Source organism: Cynocephalus volans, chromosome 7, assembly GCF_027409185.1.
Source record: "Cynocephalus volans isolate mCynVol1 chromosome 7, mCynVol1.pri, whole genome shotgun sequence".
In the NCBI taxonomy this organism is placed as follows: domain Eukaryota; kingdom Metazoa; phylum Chordata; class Mammalia; order Dermoptera; family Cynocephalidae; genus Cynocephalus; species Cynocephalus volans.
In genome coordinates, this window is record NC_084466.1 from 53,927,289 (window position 1) to 53,936,984 (window position 9,696).

Here is a 9,696-nt window from a genome sequence, read left to right on the forward strand (position 1 = left end):
TATCTATTAAACAATAACTATTAAATAATAATTTTGTAACTATTAGATAATAATATCTGACACATAGCATGTGCACAATAAATATTAGTTTTACTTGTCACTGTTATTACTTCCTGCTTCTTGAGATTGTTTTCATCTTTTGATCCTACAACATAACTTCTTGGTTTCCTTCCTACATTTAAGTAGCAACTAATTCTTCAAGATATTCCCCAGGAATCCTTCCTTGTCCCTTGTAATTTATCACTCAGAATAAACTAACCACCTATTGACTCACCTCGTATATCTCACACAGACTTCAAAATTAACCACTCTACACTTTCAAATCTATTTATTTTCCTATATTCTCTATTCTAGTTAATAGCTTGTAATAGTTTGGTTACAGACTTGGTAGATTAAGGCACAAATGGGTTTTCATTTAGTCCATTAGTAAACCAAATATGTTGAATACAAATTATATATGTAATTCTGGAATTAAAAAAAATGAAAACAGTACAATTCTCATGACTTTGAGAAATGTAATATCTGATAAGTGGACAGAGAAGTGTGAATCATCTGTTATGGTGGGTAATAAGAAATAAGAGTATAAAATTTGTAGAACCAAATGAAAATGTTCTGCTCTGCCTTTATGATAGGGTCAATGGGAAGCCTCAACGACAGCTCAGACCCTTCCGATTCAAATTCTAACTCCTTAGCTTGCCTTCCCTGCAAAGAAAGTTCTTCATTTTAATTCACCTGCCTACCTCTCTGGGTTCATCAACTACTTCACTCACTCCAGCAACACAAGCTTTGCCAAATGAAATGAACTTCAAATTTCCAGGAAGGACCACATTCATTGTCATACTTTGGGAGTTACATATATTCTGTTGACATTGCTCAGACTTTTTCTTTCATTACTCTACTTTTCATCTGCCCTTTTCTTTTCTTCAAAACCAGTTCTTCTGAGGCTTCCCATGGGACTCCCTTCCTCGGCCACCTCTTGCTTTTCTTAGGTACCCCTTTTTGAAACTAAATAACATTCTTCCAGTTATGATAGTAATTGGAGTAGTGTCTACATTGTAAAATATGGGTGCTTTGAAGAATATTAGCATTGCCTGTATTTATACACGGCTACATAACAAATTACCGTGAAACACAGAAGTTTAAAATAAGAAACACTTATTTTCTCATAATTTCTATGGGTCAAGATTCAGGAGCAGCTTAGCTGCATGATTCTGACTCAGGGTCTCTCATGAGGTTGCCGTGAAGGTATGGGTTAAGGCTGAAATCACCTGAAGGCATGATTTGAGCAAGAGGATTTTCTTCCAAGATGGCTCACTCAATGCCTATTGAAAGGAGGCCTCATTTCTGGCAATGGACAGAAGGCTTCAGATCCTATCATATTGCCCTCTCCATAGTGATACTCGAGTGTGCTCACTATGTGGGGTAGTTGGCTTCTCTCAGAGCAAACGATCCAAGAGCCAGGCAAAAACTGCAATGTTTTCTATGACTAAACTTGAAGTCACACTGCATCATCTCCGATGTCATATTGGTTACTCAAGTCATCCCTATCCAGTGTGAGAAAGGAGTACACAGGGCATGAATCCTAGGAGGTAAGGAGCATTATGAACTATCAGGAAAGATATTAAATTGAAAAATTTTAATGTTTCAGAGGATTATATTAATCATTTATTCTATCTTAATTGTGGGAGAGATTTCCCCTGAAAAATTTTAACTTCAAGGAGATCCCAATTTAAAATAAAGGGGGATAATTTTAAAGATTACTATCACTTTTTAGTGACATAAATGTACATACATTTTACATATATTTCATTTTTACAACCGTATTTTAGCTTGAGAGTAGTCAAATATTTAAAGAAAAGCTTAATCTATTTTGAAGAACAAAGTGATAGGAGGAGGATATTCTCTTTCAAGGGACTGCATGGCCTTAGATCATCTATGAACATCATTGTGCTTCAGCTTTGTTACCACTCAGGTGGGTAATACAACTCATTGTCGTCACCTCTCATGAGACTGCTGTGAGTGTAAGGAAGACTACTGATGAGAAGCATCGATAACAAGTCACACAACTATGAAAAGGTAAGGTGTCTTCATTAAGTGATTTGCAAAAGTGTCTCATAAATGGCATTTGAATATTTGTAATTACCTAGCATACATTACAAACAAATAATAATTAGTATAATCATTGTATGACATTAATTTCAGATGACTTTTACGAAGGCACCTTTACTCCCGACTAGATTAGCTCATCAAGGAGGTAGATTTACAATGCCAGATGTAAAGACAATATTATCAGGTGTCATTTATCTTCATTCAAGCTCAGTGCACAAATGCAAATGAAATAGGAAGAAGACTGGAAAAGTACATAAAAGTTCTCATAGGTATTAAATTCTAATGTTATTAACTCATTCTAGAATGTAAAATGATGGACAATAAAAGGACATAAAAGTAATTCTTGGTTCTCAACAAAGCAAGTTTTCAATTTCTTTGAAGTACAGTTTGTGGACATTTCGCAACATCCGTAACTGGCATATCATTTGGAGCACAGCCAGGTAACCTAAGCCATTGCACTAGCCATGTGCAGCACTTTTTAACTTTGTCCCTCTCTCTGAAGTCATGTTCTCATCCTGAAGGAAGGTTTGACTCCAAAAATTAGGACTTCTATGAACAACTTTTGAATGTATTCCATGAAATATGCATGGAATAATATGTAACTGCCATTACATATTATCCTAAATAATGTATCATCGGGAAACTTAATTTGTTCCTCCTTCAACTTTGTTTAGAGCATAAAGTAGGAAACCACTTGATTTACACAAAGGACTTACTACTGGTAATTTGAATCATTGTTTTAAATCTTTCTCTCTTTTTTAACTGCAGTGTAACTAGGCCTAATATAATCAATAGAGAAAAATGCTATGCAGATTTGGGTATTGTCAAATAAATATGTGGAATATGAGTCATTTGCTTGGGGCTTTGCAGTGGATGGCAAACAAACTGATATTAAATCTTGAAGAAAAATGACCCAGTGTATGCAATGGCAAAATAATTATCAACAAAACTCAGCAGCATAACTTCGAAGGCAGATAATGTTGGTCTAAGGGAAAAGGTTGGGAAATAGAATCTTAGTAATGGGCTAGATGTCATTGAGTGGATTTGACAAGATTTTAAAAGAAAAAGATGATTTCAAGAAGAACTGAACATTTCCAATTAAAAAGAAAAAAAAAAGTGGAAAATAGAGGAGCTTAAAGGTTTGGACAATGCTACTATATTTCAATGCCAAACAGTAAACTATACAATTGCAAAGTTTATAATGTTCTGTTTAAAGGCAGGGACTAAAACAATCTTTGCCCTTTCACTCATTACTAAAACTCTCTGCAGAGCTGAGGTGGTATGTAGTAAATTGTTCTATCTGAACAAAATTACTCTAAATAAGGAGACAAAGGCTATGCCTCTCAAATCAAAGCTTAACAAGACAAAAGAACCCGTAATTATTTTGAGAACTTGAGAGTAAGAGTTTTGGGGATGGTGAAAGAGAGAATGCAAAGAAACATAGTAAATTTAAGAAGTACAGTTAACCCTCAAACAATACAGGGATTGGGGCAACTCCCCACCCCCACACCTCCTACCCTTCCCACCCCTCTACAGAATGTAGCTCTTGGCACATGGAGCTGACTAGACAGAAAATAGATAAGAAGTTGACTAAGTGTTTTAGACAGCTGTTCTACCCAAAGAAGCACTAGTCCAAGCTAAAAGTCACTAAGAGTGACTTTTTTGGAATAAATGATTATTGGACCCTCAACATTCTATAAGCAGAAAGCAGTTCAGTTCTTAAAGAGGGCACAGTGCACCGTACTAAATTCAATTGTGGTCAAAGAGGATAACAGGAAAGGAAATCCATCCTAGAGCAATGAACCGAGAGCCACAACCTCCTAGGGAGCAGAATTGGGCCTAGTAAAAAAGTATCCCTCCTTTCCAAGGTAGGGGGTACTCACCATGTCCACCACGCAGGATATCAAAATCGGTATTGCTGTTGTGTGTCTTCCATTCTTTTCCTTTCTCTGTGTTAGTGTTCATTGTAATTATCCTGATCCTGTTTATCCATAGTAAGTTGGGCGTGTGCGATAGGTGACTTGCCTTTTTATTACTCTCAAGATGATCCGTATAAGTGACTAATGTGGAGACTGTCATTCATCATCCCTGATAGAGGGATATTAACAGAGATCCTGAACATTGAGATTGATGTCGTGGCTAGCTGGGACTTCTGGATTGTCTTTCTTGGGCAAAGGTGAGAAGAATTCTTTTTGGAAAGCAAGGTGAAATGAATATTTGGTGATCAGAAGAGGGAATTCTGGCAGTCATTAATACTGCTCACAGATACTCTATGTTCCTCTCCTAGCTACGCGAAAAGACTGGAATTCCAGCTTGTTAGACTAGTCTTTTATGAAGATGGAATTGATGCCAATAAAAGAGTGCCTCATTTCAGAATTTAAAAAAAAACATGCTTATAGATAATAATGCCTTCTCTGATATAGCCTCCTTCCCTGAGTCATCTTTTCCCCAACTTTTAAATGGTGATAATCTTCAGGGTTCATTTGTAGCTCTACTCTCATATTACCTGCTCCCTAGGTGACCTTTTTTAATTTTATGACTTCAGCTATCAACTCTACTTTGGATGAATATTAAATTCTAGATTTCTGTACTGAATTTCAAACTCAAATATTCAATATCTAATAGGCACTTTCAACCCATTATTTCTCAAAATTGAAATGATTATTTTATCACTGCAAATATGGTTACCTTCCTAAATTTGCCCTCTGTTTGACAGTCTCTGAAGGTTAAAGAGCCATGGACTTCTGCTAGATTTTTTCCTGTATATTGAATTGCTCAGCGTGTCATGCCAGTTACATTACCTAAACATCTTTAGATTGTATCCAGTGTTACTTATCTTGCCTACTCATAACTTTGTAATCTACTGTAGTCCTTGAACCAAAGAACTCAATGTTATTAGAGACAGAAAAGAAACATCGGTGATTATAATAAAACATAAATTCTATATTAAGGATTTGAAGAAAGCAACATTTTGGAAAGAGGTCTTAAATCTACCTCACTTTGGGAATTAGGAAACGCTACGTAAGCATTATGCTACTTTCACTCATTTCACAGCTATTTATGGTGTGAATTCTCAATGACAGATCAACCTTTTCCTTTGTACCAGGCAACTCTACTGTAGACTGGGATCCAATGATAGACATGATCCGACAGCATCCCTCAAATTCACTGAATAAAAAAGGTGGAAAATAATGGTGTTGGGTACAGTGTTGGAAAAAACATCTTTCTCTGGAAATATACTAAGACTGGAATGAAATGTACTTGATTGGAAATTGTGACACATGAATCTGCAAAAGTCAGTGTAAGACTAGATTATGAAAGACCTTGTATACCTTGTGATACTTTGGGTATGACATGTGTGGTCGTACCCAAAGTGTGGCATGGCATGGTAACTGAATCTTCCCTGTGTTCCTTGTGTTGTGACCCTGACGGGCAAATAAATCCCTTTTAGTTCAGTTTAAGGCAGGAGTAGCTTTAAGTTAATGATTTAAGGCATTTAGTCAAAATGAAAATTAAAAAGTGAATGGGCAGGCTTTCTTGATTTCTCCTTCTGCATGTTCACTATTGGAGAAAAGAAATGCTACTGATTTTTGTGTGTTGATTTTGTATCCTGCTACTGTGCTGAAATCATTTATCAATTCCAACAGTTTTTTTGTAGAGGTTTTAGGCTGTTCGATATATAGGATCATGTCATCTGCAAAGAGGGACAGCTTGACTTCATCTTTTCCAATCTGGATGCCCTTTATTTCCTTCTCTTCTCTGATTGCTCTGGCTAGTACTTCCAACACTATGTTGAATAGGAGTGGTGAGAGTGGGCATCCTTGTCTAGTGCCTGTTCTTAAAGGAAAAGCTTTCAGCTTTTCCCCATTCAGGATGATATTGGCAGTGGGTTTGTCATATATGGCTTTAATTATGTTGAGATACTTTCCCTCTATACCTAACTTATAGAGGGTCTTTGTCATGAATGAGTGCTGAACTTTATCAAATGCTTTTTCAGCATCTATAGAGATGATCATATGGTCCTTGTGTTTGAGTTTATTAATATGGTGTATCACATTTATTGATTTGCGTATGTTGAACCAACCTTGCATCCCTGGGATGAATACCACTTGATCGTGATGAATAATTTTTCGTATGTGTTGCTGTATTCTGTTTGCAATAGCCACCAAAAAAATAAAATACTTAGGAATTGAGTTAACCAAGGAGGTGAAAAATCTCTATAATGAGAACTACAAACCACTCCTGAGAGAAATTAGAGAGGATACAAGAAGATGGAAAGATATTCCATGCTCTTGGATTGGAAGAATCAACATAGTGAAAATGTCCATACTACCCAAAGTGATATACAAATTCAATGCAATCCCCATCAAAATTCCAAAGACATTTTTCTCAGAAATGGAAAAAACTATTCAGACATTTATATGGAACAATAAAAGACCACGAATAGCCAAAGCAATGCTCAGCAAAAAAAATAAAGCTGGAGGCATAACACTACCTGACTTTAAGCTATACTACAAAGCTATAATAACCAAAACAGTATGGTACTGACATAAAAACAGACACACTGACCAATGGAATAGAATAGAGAATCCAGAAATCAACCCACACACTTACTGTCAGCTGATCTTTGACAAAGGCACCAAGCCTATTCACTGGGGAAGGGACTGCCTCTTCAGCAAGTGGTGCTGGGATAACTGGATATCGATATGCAGGAGAATGAAACTAGATCCATACCTCTCACCATATACTAAAATCAACTCAAAATGGATTAAGGATTTAAATATACACCCTGAGACAATAAAACTTCTTAAAGAAAACATAGGAGAAACACTTCAGGAAATAGGACTGGGCACAGACATCATGAATACGACCCCAAAAGCACGGGCAACCAAAGGAAAAATAAACAAATGGGATTATATCAAACTAAAAAGCTTCTGCACAGCAAAAGAAACAATTAAAAGAGTTAAAAGACAACCAACAGAGTGGGAGAAAATATTTGCAAAATATACATCTGACAAAGGATTAATATCCAGAATATATAAGGAACTCAAACAACTTTACAAGAAGAAAACAAGCAACCCAATTAAAAAATGGGCAAAAGAGCTAAGTAGGCATTTCTCTAAGGAAGATATACAAATGGCCAACAGACATATGAAAAAATGCTCAACATCACTCAGCATCCGGGAAATGCAAATCAAAACCACATTGAGATACCATCTAACCCCAGTTAGGATGGCTAAAATCCAAAAGACTATGAACGATAAATGCTGGCGAGGCTGCGGAGAAAAAGGAACTCTCATACATTGTTGGTGGGACTGAAAAATGTTGCAGCCTCTATGGAAAATGGTATGGAGGTTCCTTAAACAATTGCAAATAGATCTACCATACGACCCAGCCATCCCACTGTTGGGAATATACCCAGAGGAATGGAAATCATCAAGTCGAAGGTATACCTGTTCCCCAATGTTCATCGCAGCACTCTTTACAATAGCCAAGAGTTGGAACCAGCCCAAATGCCCATCATCAGATGAGTGGATACGGAAAATGTGGTACTTCTACACAATGGAATACTACTCAGCTATAAAAACGAATGAAATACTGCCATTTGCAACAACATGGATGGACCTTGAGAGAATTATATTAAGTGAAACAAGTCAGGCACAGAAAGAGAAATACCACATGTTCTCACTTATTGGAGGGAGCTAAAAATTAATATATAAATTCACACAGAGACATACACACACACACACACACACACAAACCGGGAGGGGGGGGGGAAGAAGATATAACAACCACAATTATTTGAAGTTGATACAACAAGCAAACAGAAAGGACATTGTTGGGGGGGAGGGGGGGAGGGAGAAGGGAGGGAGGTTTTGGTGATGGGGAGCAATAATCAGCTACAATGTATATCGACAAAATAAAATTTTAAAAAAAAATAAATAAATAAATAAAAAAAAGAAAATTAAAAAGTGAGATTAACCTAAATTTATACATTTTTTATAAATGGAATAATCCTTTAATAATTTTTCATATCTCGCAAATTTTTCAAAATGCCCATATATTCTTTTATAATTAGAAAAAAATAAAGATATTAATAACTGCTTTAGTTACCCTCAGCTGGACTTTCAAGAAAAATGAGTTTTGGATGAAAAATAAATCATTTCTTTTTTTTTTTTTCTTCTGACCAGTAAGGGGATCGCAACCCTTGAGTTGGTGTCGCCCGCACCGCGCTCAGCCAGTGAGCACACCGGCCATTCCTATATAGGATCTGAACCCGGGGCCTCCGCACTCCCAGCGCCGCACTCTCCCGAGTGAGCCACAGGGCCGGCCCTCATTTCTTATTACACTTGACTTACCTTAAGAAAAAAATATTCATGATGGAGGAAGTTGTATGTGCTCATGCTCCCCGACCCTCTCTACTGAGTTGTAACCTGCAAACTGGAATAATGTCACTGCTTATTCAAAAGTTCAACAGTGTTACGCTATTTGTCATGTTTTGCTATTTTTTAAAAATTGGAATACTTGTCATTACATACAAACAATGGGTAGAGAAAGCTGGAAAGGATACAAACCAAGAAAATACTAATATTGAATCCACATGATCTTGAAAAAACTGGGAATGTAACAATAAATTTCTGGCTACATCTTCCTCTCTTAAAAAAAAAAAAAAAGGTGTGTAATTTTTAATAAATCTGGTGAGTTTATACAGATTCTCTAAGTAAATAACCAACATTATTTTCCATTTACCAATCATTTTCTTTGAACAGACAACAATAAAAAAAATTATAAAGTTTTAAGTATATGGACACTTTTTAAGTCATTTAACTTTCTTTCTTGCTATAATAAAGCCAAACTACTTAGCTGATTATTCAATATTTACATTTAACTGTACCTTGTACAAGCATTTTTTTCCTGAAATATCTTAATACATTCTCATATTATTAGTAAAAATAAAATGCTTGATAACATCTCAAATCTTTAAATAGATTTTCTTTAATTTCTTTCTTATTTTAGTTTGAACATGAATAAAAAAAACTTGGGTTACTTCTTCTTGATGGTGATTTAATAGCCCAGACCTGGAAAAAAAAAGATAAAAGAAAAAAACACAAAGGTTGAAATATATTTTAACCATAACTGTGATACTTTAATGACTGTGAGACCATGGCAAGCTTTAAGACATAGATCTCCTTGGAAATATTGTTTAGGTCCTGAGCATCTGTAAGAACAAAGCATGATTCAGTAGAGCCATAGACTTGAAATTCAGCATTGTGTTTAAGAATTATCTTTTTTGACACTAGATTGAGGAAACTAGGTAAAGAATGTCTCCAAGGAACAGCCCTTATTCAGCATGTGACAAGTAGGGAGAAAATGCATCACATATGTATCTCTGTGTTTGTAACACTGTGTTGTACAGATCTAATTCTACCTGATGTGCCCCGTGATGAAAAAGAAAACAAAACACACACACGGTCTAGCACATAAAACAAAAATAAGAGAAAAAGAGCCAAAGGATAACATATCATGGAATCCTCCATAATATGATTGTACTTGATAGTCTTTGTTTTCAATTACACCCTGGTGTCT